This window comes from Pelodiscus sinensis, chromosome 2, assembly GCF_049634645.1.
Source record: "Pelodiscus sinensis isolate JC-2024 chromosome 2, ASM4963464v1, whole genome shotgun sequence".
Lineage (NCBI taxonomy): Eukaryota > Metazoa > Chordata > Testudines > Trionychidae > Pelodiscus > Pelodiscus sinensis.
The window spans coordinates 55,725,001-55,738,976 of NC_134712.1; the positions used below are offsets into that span (position 1 = coordinate 55,725,001).

Below are 13,976 nucleotides of genomic sequence, written 5' to 3' on the forward strand. Positions count from 1 at the left end.
TCAACTCAATTAAATATCGGTTAATTTAATAGTAGATTAACTTCATGAATTCTTACCACTTACTCAACTATTCTATAGTCCCCAGGGGTGGGGCTGGCAGCCAGTGCACTCTGGCCCCACTCCTGAGGAGCCTCCTGCCACTCCATGCTGCTGCCTCTGTATAAGAGGCAGCAGCACAGGGTGCCAGGCAGGAGCCAGTTTAAAAAAACAGCTCCCTTCATGGACTGACTGCCAGTCACCCTGAGCCTCCACACCTGGGTCTAATACACTTTAAATGCAGAGCCACAGCGGGGTTAGGTCTCGGACTCGGCACAAGCCAGGACTGAGCTGGGCTGCTAGCCAGTCTAGAATAGTTAATCTACTATTGGCAAGAAGGGGTGAGAAATGCATTTAGTCTATAGCATTAACCTATAAGCTTTTGCTTACTACACTGTTACATCCCTAAACACTGCAACTGTAATGTTTTAATGTAGTTTTTAGATTGCCTATCTTTCTAAAAAGGGAAACTGAACACAATTTTCAAGCTGATGATTCCCATGCCTACTCTATGGCTCTCTGCCACATGATCTATTATTGTAACTAGTAGCAGTAGTGGACTGTCATTCTTTAAGTGGATCAGCCACTAGAGGGAGATGACAAACACATTTTGCCTGTAGGCTTCACAGCTAATTCAAAATGAGGGCCAGGAAAATGAGACACCAGAATCATTGGCTATATTCCAGGTTTTGAGGTGGAGGCTCTTCTCTATCTGCCACCAAACCTAGTATTGTTTTGGTTTGGTTTTTGGTCCATGGCCCTGCCAACTTGTTCTCTAATTTCTCACCAATTAATGGTTAACTGTTACCCAGTAGCAGAGGGCCAGGGCAAGGCCAGAAGCAGCCTGCCTGTCCTCATTTAATCAGTTAAATGTAATGTTTAACCAATTTAATTAATGAATGGGATTTTACATCCCTATTAGTCACCTCCCTCAAACTTTCACCTTCCCCTTTCCTGTCCATTCTGGCTTTTTGTTCCAGTCTTCTTCTTTAACACTTCTCTACCAGGCTACTAGCAAGAGCACAGGAGTATTTCTCTGTCAGGTGTCTGTGCCTGGCCAACTTGACAGGAGGAGTAATTCTAAGAAAAGTATTCTGTTCCCTTCTTGCAGCCTGGGATGAAGTGTTTTGTGAGGATGGCAAATAGCAGTCCAATGAAAGACAGGAGTTAAGAAAAGGTGGAGCTTAGTCAATGCTGGCACAATATTTCGAAAATGTAACTGCCAAATTCTAACAAGTCTTTATTGAGTATGAGCAACTTGTTCAAAAATTGGCATTTTTTGCCATGATAAAGGTGACTGTGTCCCCGAACTTCTGGCTGCAAAAGGTGCTAGAGCTTCTCAGTGAAAGTGCTGTAAAATTATTTTTAAACATGAACAAAACAGCATAATTTTCCTTAATCTTGTTCTGAAAAATAGTTGAATAATTTTTGCTGAATCTTAAAATTCAGTGTTCAGCAAACATGCAGCATGGCAGGTTTCAACCAAGACAGTTAACTTTTAACAATGGCACATAGGACTAAAAATGAAGTATTAAACAGCAAAGTGTTGGGTACACTTAATGATAGGGGTTAGTACCTGTAAATTACTTACAGTAATTTCATATGGGGTATAGCAGAAAAATACAGCACCATGGCACTGGAGTAGGGTTACCACCATTGAAATACAACCCCCCACCCCTTGTTACTCCATCCTCCACCCCCAAAGCAATTTCACTACTTTCCCCTCCCAAACACCCACTGATGGCATCTAGAGAGAGAACACTTTTAGATAAGTCTGATGACAATTTTCTTATTTAAACTGTGGAAGTAGAAACACTAACATCTTTAGTTGGACATTAGCACTTTTAACAGATATCATAGTGGCTTATTGTGATAAGAATGCAAATCTTTGGTGTCATGTAAAAAAAAGTCTCACAGCAGATTTTTTCTGGCAACTGGCAAATCCATTACAAAAAAAACCCCTAGCCAGGCCAGTCAAATACCAACGAGTAAGCAATTTAGTATTAGAAAACTATCGGACAAACTTAACAATAAGCATTTGGTACCTGTATCACCTACATTACAGCAATATCTTTTGGGGGAAGGAGTCTAGCAGAAAAATATAGTATTATATTTATAGAAATATGACGAAAAGTAGAGTGGGTAGAATGATAATATAGTTTGATCGTTGATTACAAAAGATCTGCATAAAATAACAGTTCCTTAAGACAAGGAGACAATTCTTTGCGTCGGAACTGAGCTGGCTTTGTGCTTTCCCACTACAGCGTATGCCCTATTTGCATAGAACTGCTACATTTCCTTCCCCAGAGCCAGCAAAAGGTGCTTGGTTTCTTTTGCGAAACTCTCGTGACCATGTTGCGAATACGACAGAGCTCGGGACACTATTTCCATCTCCCCTCCCCCCAGCCGCTTTGTTTTTGTTTGTTGCAGAGACAGGGCAAAGGCTGCTCCTTGTGGTGAACAGCGGCCGTACAAACCAGCGCGGAGCCGCTTTCTCAAGTCTCGGCGACTGGGGAAGGCGACTCCTTGGAGGACGGCTGGTAAAGGGCCGCATGCCCAGCCCCACGCCAGGCGAGTGGAAGGCTTTTGCTCGGGCTGCATAGGTTTCAATGGGCCTCACCTAGGCGCGTGGCAACCCCGGCCCCTCCAGAGCAGGGAGCCTGGGGTGTCTCCGCCAAAGCATCAGCGCGGGGAGGAAGTTTCCTCCTCACTGGCGGCCAGCGAGCCTTGGCTAGGAGCGCCGCCGCCGCGCCGGGGAAGGAGGGAGCGACTGCGCCTAGGCTCGCCGCGGCGCTCCCCGCTCCTCCTCCTCTCCGGGGAGCGGAGGGGGAGTTGTGGGAGGGTCTCTCTCCATTGAAATAAACAAGCAGCCAGTTATTAAAACGGGAACATGGCGGCCGCAGCCCCAGCCACAGCTTTATCTCGCAAAGCGAAGGTCAGCGCTGGCAGCAGCCGCAGCAGTAGCAGCCGGAGACATGACTGACCCCGGTAAACGCGCCCGCTTGCCGCCCCTCGGCTGGGCTGTGGCAGAGCGCGGGGGGGGCTGCCCGCTGCTGCCTCGCAGCCGGGTTGTGTAAGCTCGGGGACCCGCCGTGGCTCGGGCAATGGTGGTGGCGGCGGGGGAGGCACAGAAAGGCAGCTGGCGGCAGGGGGAGGAGGCGGCTGCTGCTCCCCCTGCACGGCGGAGGGAGAGGAGCTGGCGGGCAGCGGGTCCCGCTGGCGGGCAGTGCGTGTCACGGCGGGGTTAGCTCCGGTTGCAGCCAGCGGGGTGCGGTGAGGACTGGCCAAGCCGGGGGGCGGGTCGCACTCTCCGTGGAAATGGGGCGATTACTCCCTGCGTGCTGAAGCTGCGGGGTGCGCTGGGAGCTGCTCGCGCTAGGGCTGAGGACGGGAGGGGTTTGTCCCCTTCCCTGGCGGAGCTGGGCGGACGGCGGCTGTTGCTTCCCGTGCGGCAGGGGCTGCCTCGGGGTAAGGCGGCGGGCGGGCGGGGGGGGGGCCGTTCCCGGGGGGGCGGGAGCAGCAGGGAAGCTGACGGTGACCCCGGCAGGGTAGCGGGGCCGGAGCAGCGACTCGCCGCCCCGTCCCCTCCGCATCCGCAGGGTCCCAGCGCTCCGGCCACGGGCAACTTCTCTAACTTTCTGGGCGGGGGCGCGTGGAGCCGGGCGGCCCCTCCCCGCGGCCGGGCCCCTGCGGCCGCCTACGCCCCGGGACCGCCGGCCGCCGCAGTGCTGTGTGCGGCGCCGCCCGCCGGGGGGACCGCGGGGCCGGGGCTTGGCTGGTGCCGATCGCGGGGCGGGGCGCTCGCCGGGGGGTGGGGGTGGCGATGGGGGGGGAGGCGGCGCTGGCGGCGTCCGCAGACCCGGCGTGCCGCGGCGGGGAGGGGGCTGTCCCGCGGGCCGGCCGAGCCGTGGGGGGAAGGTGACAGCAGCGTCGCTTCCTCCCACCGCTTCCCGGGACCCCGGGGTGCGCGCGGGGCGGCGGTGTCATGTTACAAACTGCTGCCCCGTTGGAGTCGCTGCGCTGCCGGTCCTGAGCATGCGCATGTCCAATGAGCATGCGCAGTAACAGCTGCTGAAGTCGCTGGCTTGACGCTACCCTTACTGCGTGGGGCGGAGTCTGTGCTGGGGGCCCAATTGAATGCGCAGGCCGGTCAGACAGCTGGAGGCAGGGGAGGGACTGAGGGGATGGAGCAGGGATGTGAAGCTGAGACAGGGGTACGGGTGATGGCGCAGGGGAGCCCCCTGGGCTGCGGGGAGGGGGAGAAGGGATGACAGGTACCACGTGCAATGGCTGCAAAAAAGAGCGGTGGGGAGGCATTTTCCAGCTAGGCTCCTACTGCCCAAGGTTGTGCTTCTAAGGGGGCACGTCGTGTCTAATTCTCCCACAGGGCAGCACTTCCCTATTTTGTCTGAAGTAAAAGAGACTTGATCCAATTAAATTGTTTATATTAATCCAGCTCCACCCACTTACAAATTATAATTGTCATTTTAGTGTTCAAAAGATTTCCCTTATCAGTTTGTATGGCTAAATAAAGCTTTGTGTCAATTCACAAGCTTGATTTATCTACTATTCTGATTTCCTGAACAGGGCTACTTTTTTTTTCTTGAAACCCACTGTAAATGGAATTTCACTCTTTTATGTGTTCTGCTTTTTAAAGGAGTTTTTAATTTTTTCTTGGCATTTAATCATTTTCATTCCTTAACTGTGTGCAGATAGGTGTCTTTATGCTAATTAATTCATATTTTCAATAACAACCATTTGAAGTATTGATAGTTGCTAGTGGCTTTGCCAACCATATTTCAGTGTTTCTACTGTCAAACTTCCTGTTTGTATTGTGACATTAGTTCTTAATTCTAAATGGTTGGGTTTTTTTAATACACAAGTTAATTCTTTGGGTCGTATGACATCAGTGCTTACTGATTTCCTGTGTTGATGTCAAAACTGCTTCAGTTTCCTTTAATCTAACAATGGGTATTGCTTTTATCAACGTTATTTTGCCTGGTTATTCAGTACTTTTTTTTCTCTTTCACTTTTCATCATTTTTTGTTGAACTTGGTTCTTAGTTGCTGGAGGCCAGATTTTTTACAGGTTGGAAGCATTTCGATGCTTTTGAAAATCTCACTTGTTGCCTAAATACCTTTAAAATCAGGCGTTGTTGTTTATTGGATAAACTAAACTGCCTTGTCTCCCACTATATTTTTGTACGGGGATAGCTAATGCATGGCAAAAATGTACATTTTCTTAAGACTGAGTTTGCACACTGTAGTGCTAACTCAGATGTTAAATTAACTATTATTATTTATAGCTTGACATCTCTGATATTCATTATGTGGCTAGCACTGCTCCTTTGCCATATGATGTATAGGTACCTGAATGTCTGCAGCTCCTCATCTGAATGGATATTATGGAAAAACAGTTAAAGCATTTTAAACTAAAGGAATTAAAGGAAATTGAGAGGGGAAAATGGCCTCTTATTACTTTTGGCCTGACAACATTTCAATAAATGGCTTAAGGTTAAATTTTTAGATAATCTTGCTTTCTTTTTGTCCTGCACTGGTCAGGACATAAAGGATTCCAGGCATCCAGTTTTCAACTGGAATGCCAAGTGGAAAAGTGACCCTAGTGGCTCCAGTTGGCATTACTGAATGGGCTGTTAAAAGCCCAGTCAGGGGTGCATGGGGCTAAGCCAGGCTCCTTCCTGCTCTGGCTCTATGTGGCTCCTGAAACTGGCTGCCAGTCCCCTGTAGCCCCTAGGCTCAGGTGGCCAAGGAGGCTCTGTATGCAATCCTTTCATCCTTAGGCATCATTCTCACTGCAGCTCATGTTGGCTGGAAACTACAACCAATGGGAGCTGTAGGGGCAGTGCCATGAGTGCCAAGGCAGCATGTGGAACCTTCCTGGCTGCTCATCATGCACCTTGGGACTGCATTGACCTGGTGGCCACTTCCTGGTTACTGCAGTAAATGCTGCCTGGATCCTGCACTTCAAATCCCCTGCCCCAGCCTGGATTACCCTTCTGCATCCAAACTTCCTTCCAGAGCCCACACTGCCGGTACACATGCTCAGCCCCCTTCCCTGAGCACTTTCCTGCACCCCAGTCTCCTTAACTAAGCCTGGAACCCTCTCCTGCACAGCCCCACCTCCAGTTGAATCCTTTACCTCCCTCCCACACACCAACCCCCTGAGGGTGGGGCTAAGTGAGGGGTAGAGGGAAGGGAGATGGAATGAATGGAGGCTGTGCATTAGAGAAGGGGTGGGATCTTGGGTAAGGTGTGGGGCAGGAGTGTTTGGTTTTGTGTATTTAGAAAATTGGCAACCCCTTCAGGAGATCTTTCATAAGCAAGAGATTGATGGTCCCATACTATCTTGGTAGATCCTGCTGTGCACACATAGGGTATTCTTGCTATGAGCAATTCATACAAAGTCCCATTAGAATTAACCTATTGAGCTATGGATTTGGTGCTTTAACTGTAAAGATTCCTCTTTGATCACAGGCTATATCTGCTTTCTGACCATACGTATTATAAACCCAGTCTTGTGCTATGCATGTACTTTATTTATAAACTTGGTATTTGTTGTGTTAACTTCCTTCTTGCATCTTGTTTGTTGTATTAATCAGTTGATTGTTGCAATACCCACAAAATTGTGCCATACTATGCAACAGAAGTATTTTCGGCTCATTTAGAGCATTGTGATGTTGTGTTTCGGTATACTTGTGTTGTGCAGGGCTGATCACCTGACCCAGAAACATCCCTAAATAGGGAGTGGCAATTGCTAGACTCCTTTTTTAATTATTTGTGAAGCAGTATAGTATGTTTTCATTATAGGAAAGCTACTTAGCAGGTCACTCCCTGTTTGTTCATCTGATAGTAGGGTTTAAAGAGGTAATTGGTTACCTGGTAAGGGTGAGGTAATGCTTACCGCTAACTGGTTAATCCCTGGCCTGACTGGAGCAGGCCCTGACCGCAGCACAGTGGGCTTGGCCTGGCCTGGCTTCAGCATCCTGCCACATGGTGGCCCAGCTGAGCTGGATCAGCCCTCTGCCTCAGAGCTGCTGCAGCCTGGCTGGGCCCACCCTGTTGCATGCCCTGGGTGGGGGCTGCTCTGGTCCATCCTGCCACAATGCACTTTGTGTGTGTGGGGGGGGGGGGGGGGGGAGAACTGGGCTGCTCTATGATTAACTAGTTGAACATAGTGCTTAATTGGTTAATTTTTTAAACCTCCAGATTTAGGGATGTAAAAGCCAATTTAATTGGTTAACCAGTTAAACATAATGTTTAACTTAAAGAGGTCACAAATGGAGTAGGGGAGCTGCTCTCTCCTCACTGGGCTGGAGTTGCAGCCTTGCCTGAGGCTGGGCTGGAGATGCCCTCCCCCACAGGCAGGGGCTGCTCCAGTTGGAGCCATAGGTAGGGAGCTGCTCCAGACCCCACTGGTTAACCGGGATTGGTAAGCATCACCCTTTCATATCCCTAATTTACATCCCTACCTGATATCTGAGGTAATCAGATCTCAACATGGAGAAATGTTATAAATACATCCGCTGATGACAGCCCTGTGACATCAGTGGCTGATCAGTGCACTGTGAGGGATGGTTTTGTTGACAACAGAGAGAGATTTTGAAAAAAGAGGACGCTGACACTTTTATGAAGTTCTGAAGAATCTGGGCATGTATGTTGTATATTATGACCACATTATAGAATCACAGAATAATACAATTTTGGGGTGGAAAGGAGCTCAAGAAGTCCTCAAATTCAGCCCTTTATGCAGGGACAGTAGGAAGTAAACCTAAAGCATCTTCGATAGTGTTTTTCCAACCTCGTAAAAACTTCCAGTGATGGAGATGCCTCACTGTCCCTTAGAAGCCTTTTCCGAATCTTAACGACCCTTAAAGTTAGTTTTTCTTAATAATTAACCTAAATCTCCCTTGCTGTGGGTTAAGCTCCTTATTTCTTGTCCAATCTTCAGTGGATGTGGAGAACAGTTGTTCACGGTCTTCTTTAATAAAAGCCCTAATCACATTTGAAAACTGTTAACAGGTTGCACTTCAGTCTTCTTTTCTCAAGACTAAACATGCCGGCTACGTCTAGATTGCATCCCTTTTTCAGAAAAGGGATGCAAATTAGACGTATCGCAATTGCTAATGAAGCGGGGATTTAAATTTCCCCCGCTTCATTAGCAAAAAAAGCATGGAGCTTTGCCGGAAAAAAGCGCCAGTTTAGACGCCGATCTTTCGGAAAATAAAGCCTTTTCCGAAAGATCCCTTATCCCTTATTTTAGAAGGGATAAGGGATCTTTCGGAAAAGGCTTTATTTTCCGAAAGTTCAACGTCTAGACTGGCGCTTTTTTCTGGCAAAGCTCCGTGCCGAAAAAAAAGCGGCAGCCATTTTTATACTAATGAGGAGGGGGTGGGAGATATAAATCCCCGCTTCATTAGCAATTGCGATACGTCTAATTTGCATCCCTTTTCCGAAAAAGGGATGCAATCTAGACGTAGCTGCCCAGTTTTTAACCTTTCCGCATAGATCATTTAAAAAAAAACTTTTATTTTCATTGCCCTCCTTTGGACTCGAATTTTCCTATAGTGTGGTGTCAAGAATTGGACATAGAATTCTAGATGGGGCCTCACCAGTAGAGAGCGGGACAATTACTTCCCATGCCTTATAACATTCCTGTTAATACACCTGAGAATGTAAGGCTTTTTCACAGCTGCATCATATTGTTGAACTTCCATTTAATCTGTGTTCCTGGAGGGCTGGCAATCCTAGATTGACCCTTTTATCCTCAGTGATGTTCTGTTGTCTTTTTCTGTACACACAGCCTGTTTAGATTTAATGACCAATCTGACCAGTAAAAACTATTGCCCCTACTTGCACAGGTTTTGGCTGTTGGATTACAATGATGTATGAAGTGCATATGTATATTTACTGTGTACAGGCAGTCCCCGAGTTACGCGGATCCGACTTACGTGGGATCTGCAGTTACGAACGGGGCTTTTCTCGCCCCGGAGGACGGGAGTGGCGGGATGCCCAGATGCGCCGCGGTCCCGCCGACCGCGTCCTCCGGGGCAAGAAAAGCTGCTCCGCGTCTCCCTGGTCTGCGGGGGGGGGGGAGCCCCCCCCAGCAGACCAGGAAGATGCGGCGCAAAGACGCGAAGCATGCGGGCAGCGTGACAGCCCAGACGCGCCGCGGCTGTCCCGCTGCCGGCATCCTCCGAGGCTTTGCTCCGCGTCTCCCTGGTCTGCTGGGGGGGGGACTCCCCCCCCCCCCCCAGCAGACCAGGGAGACGCGGAGCAGCTTTTCTCGCCCCGGAGGACGCGGTCGGCGGGCTGTCATGCTGCCCGCATGCTCTGTGTCTTTGCTCCGCATCTTCCTGGTCTGCTGGGCGGGGGGGGGGGCGCAGCTACTGCGCCCCCCCCCCCCCCCCCCCCAGCAGACCAGGCTTTCTCGCTGACGATGCCTGGGGCAGAGCAGCTGGGGCGCTGCCAGGTTGGTCCCGCAGCGCCGCTCCTCGGCGCTACTGGACTAACCCGGCAGCACCCCAGCTGCTCTGCCCCAGGCGTCCCCAAGTCAGACGCTGCTGAAACTGACCAGCGGCTGATTCCAGGAAGCCCAGGGCAGAGCAACTCTGCCTCGGGCTTCCTGTAGTCAGCCGCTGGTCAGTTTCAGCAGAGGCTGAATCTGGATGCCAGTTCTGACTTACATACAAATTCAACTTAAGAACAAACCTACAGTCCCTATCTTGTACCTAACCCGGGGACTGCCTGTACTGACACCCCCCCCCCCCCCCCCTTCTTTTTCGATGGAGTGGATTGTGGAAGTTAATTCTACATTTTACCTTATGTTAGTGTGTGAGTAGAGAAAAGAGGAAGCTTGGCTAAAGATACTGTGGCAAATTATTGTTTATGAAGAGTGTCATGGTGTCTTTAATGTCCATGAAGCCAGTCTTGGTGACTTTAAGTCTTATTCACAAGCTCTTGTAACAGGACTCAAATCGCAGAAATGTTTAGAACAGAACTTTTTATTTGAACAAAATAAGTATCTTTTCTCCAGTCTCATCATAAATATTTAAATAAGTGAGTTATTTTTTAATGTGGGCTGAAGCATGGCCTAATCATCTTGTAGATTACACTATTTAGTATTGTGGTTGCATGTTCACTTTAAGTAAAAACCTTGAAGAACCCTCAACTTCCTATTTTCTGAAGCTTTAGATTTGATTGTGCTTTATTTTACAAAGAAAGAAATCTATATAGTCCTAATTTTGCATGACTGCTTTTACATTCCTTTGGGTTTGTTAGTGCACTGTGCTTCTGTCGTCCATGCTATGCATGAAATTCAGGTATTTGAGGAAGGAGTGATTGGTATTCTTTTGTAAGTGTGGTGCTCATGGATAAGAGAATGTAGTTGGAAGCTTAAGCAGTTAAACACAGAGCCATGATATAGAAGAAGAAAGTGGTCAAATATCATTTGCCCACAGAAAAATGACAGGATTTCCATATCTAATTAGCATACTAATTACCCTAATGCTATAGACTCAAAATGGAGTTATTAAAGAATAGTATTTATGGTTTTTATCACTACTTGTGATGCAGAGTGTGATTTATAAACAGATTGTGAAGTACTGTGGAGAAAGGTAGATTTAAATTGTCTATAGTTCTGATATTCACAACTTTTAATCTAACTAAAATAAAAGGGAAGAGGCTCTGCTGGCTACTCTGCAGGAATAACAAAGTCATTTAGAATGACAGCTGCTACTACAATGCCCATTGTCTTCTGCTCTTTTCCTTTGTTGATGATGTCACTGGCATATTGACAGAAGCTTACTAAACTGGAGCTCAAACAAGAATCCTAGCTTAGAATACTGGAGACTAGTGGGGTTGCTCAAACTGCTGTGAGGAAACTCTTCTCTCTCTCGCTCTCTTTTTTTTATCAGTTCTTGCTAAATTAAAATAAAAACCAAATTCTCTTTGTTTTTTTAGGAAAATATTGTGCATTTGAATAATGAAAAGGGTGGCTGGCTCAAACTCTTTGTGTGTCGTGTTCTTTTTTACTTAATGCCTTTACTGTCATTGGCTTCTCAAAATTAATAAAAAATAATGAAGTCTGAATGTAGTAATTGCAAAAATCTGTGCATTTTTCTCCTCACTATGCTATTTCCAATACTCCTGATGGCGGATAGTAGTAAGTCCTTAATGCATGGATAGGGGTGGAGGGAGGGAGAAAACTCTTGAGCATATGGAGACATCCAGAAAAAGACGTGCATCGTCAGCTGTGATTCCATTGTGAGCTTGCAGACATGATCTGAGCTTTTCTCTTCCTGTGAATTTCAGTGTTACAGAAGAATTCTTTGACTTTTAGATATCAAGATAATGATATTTGGGGTAGTAAATAGCTTGCATGTTTAACAGAGGATAAAACAATTATCAGCACGCTTGCTGTGCATTAAAAATATTTTAGCAGATATTTACATCTTAGCAAATGATAAAATGGAGTACAGTGTGGATAAAAGATATTTCATATTTGTTTATTCAGTAGCTGTGTTTTATAGCTGTCTGCTCATTTCACTACTGTTAATGGTTTGTCAGCACTATTTCCATTACACAAACACACCATATATTTAATGATTCAGTAGCTTAGCTGTTTACAGTCTCATTAGGCAGAAATGTGATATGTAAAATGACATCTTGTATAGTTTGATAAATTTGGGGTGTGGGGTTATAAATGCAGATATTTAACTGCTGTGTCCATTTTCAGGCAGTTTTGAGCTATTTTTGCAAGATCAAGAAAGAATTAATAGGAGGAAATTAATCCTTTATGGAACTAGAGCCGGATTCTTGCAAATACTTCCTATCCAATGTTACACCCATGAGTATTCTTACTGAAGTCATTTTGTTGGTTATTATATTGCTATAAGATAGTGGAGAGTTTGAAAAAATAGCTACTGAAATGTATAGATGCTAGCTTGTATAATTTTTGTTAACTTCTATGATTTTTTTTGAGTTTCTTTGGAATGTGCCATTAGAATTAAAACTTTAAAAAATCTTATTTTCAAGAGTATTATGTTAGTCATTTTGGCACAGAGTCCTTTGAAAAATGCACAATTATTATTTTAAAAGCCTTAAAATAAATTAATTTAAATGTTTAAAGCCACATAACATACAAACATTACACCAGTTCTTTTCCTTGAGAAATACTGTAAAATGATACAATTGCATGACAGTCTTGCATTTCCTTAAATGACTTTTGTAACATAATCTTTTATTAGTATAGTCACTAGCTGATCTTATTTTTGCTTTGTTCTCATTTTGACAGTTATTAGTGACAAAATATGTTACTATTAAATGCACTCAGACAATTTTTATTCTGAAGAGCCTTTTTATATGTATTTTAGGTTAAAAATATAATCTCTGCAATGTCTAATTATATTTTTGTATATTATTAAATTTATTTTCTGGAATAGATATTGTGCTAAAATAATATCCCCAAATAGTAAATCTATATTGATATGTAAATGTGAGCAAAAGAGTTTAAAGATAATAAATCAAAGGAAAAAATTAGTATAAAAGATGCTGACTTATTCATAAGGCCTAGTACAGATGACATGATCCTCTGTTAGGGAGCCTTAGAACATAGTGTAAATTTACATATCTTATGAGCTGCAATTTATTTAGCATTTGCATATTCATCAAGCCAAGCAAGTTCAGGCTCGATGGTATAGGAACTATGGAATTGCACATTCTTAGGGTTACAATATTTAGATGCATGTGGTTGGACAAAGAACAATATGAACCCTGAAGGGGGAAAAAAAGTATGCTGTGCATCAAACTGAAAATTTAAAGGTACTACACCTTTTCACCTTTAAGTTGCTGGATAGAATAAATCCCTATGTGGCAGTGACTGAAATTAATTATTTTGAAATTCATTACACTCATTATTTTGAGTGTAAAAGCTCTTGGTGGGATTTTCTAGTGGGAATATCACAGCTGATACTCTTAGCAACTAGTTCATTGGGGAAGTCAAGTATTGAAGAATGTTTATGGAGACTGAAATAATTTTTTGTCTCTTAATTAAGGCACATATGGTAGTGTGCATGTATGTGAAAATATACTTAGTTTTTTAGTGCTGTCATATGTCACCTTTCATGTGCACTATATTAATTTTAAACACTCCCACAAAAAGCAGTTTAGTGTGTCAGTTACCTATAACCTGCTACTGATATTGGAAGTACTTGTTTTTAAGTCAGATGTTCTCAGAGAGAATCGTTGCAGCTAAGTTTAATTTTTTCACTAACTTTTTTGGGTTTTTTTCCACTATTTTTCCACTAACATTTTGTTATGGATGTTCTCTCAAATTTATGGTTTCTTCATTATGACAATGGCATGATGAGGTAAAAGCTGGCCTGTGAAGAGAGAAACTCTTTTTTTTAAAAATGTTTCAAAAGGATGTATTCTTAGTACTTATGGAAGTGAGAGACTAACAATACTGGCTAGTTTATAGGGAGAAACCTGCAAGCTTGTCTACTCAACTCTACATAAATAGTTCATTTTTGCCCTGAAACACATTTATTATTCCTGTCTTAGGACCACAACAGAAATTTCAAAAGATGCTGACTATTTACGTTATAAGACATGTTCACAAATATGTGCATGTAGACCGTAAACATAATTTTACTTGTTACACTTGATACACAGAATGGGACGTATGTCTTTGAAAATGAAAGTCTAGCTCACCTGTTCTTTTCATATCCAAGTCTTCAGCACAGATTCTCTGGCAAGGAAAAGTTTATGGAAATGCTTTTTTTTTTTTTTTTTGCTTGTAACTATTAACGTAAGGATTATAATATTTTAATTTTTTAGTGCCAAAATGTTAGGATTTTTTTTTTAGGCTGACCTATTGTATCTTTAATACTGTAGTGATACTGTAACTTGAATTATAGTTTT

At 44.7% G+C, this 13,976-nt stretch overlaps 1 protein-coding gene across 13 annotated transcripts in view; it reads left to right on the forward strand.

The window, feature by feature from the left end:
* The first annotated feature begins 2,447 nt into the window (after positions 1-2,447).
* The window catches only part of NCOA2 (nuclear receptor coactivator 2), a 271,603-nt gene continuing 260,074 nt past the window's right edge, over positions 2,448-13,976 (forward strand). For 4 of the 13 annotated variants that reach the window (XM_075920545.1, XM_075920547.1, XM_075920540.1 and 1 more), the window contains exon 1: positions 2,448-2,607. The gene's annotated coding sequence lies outside the window, so the exon portion shown is untranslated. The other 9 variants (XM_075920542.1, XM_075920544.1, XM_075920539.1 and 6 more) reach the window with 5 other exon arrangements.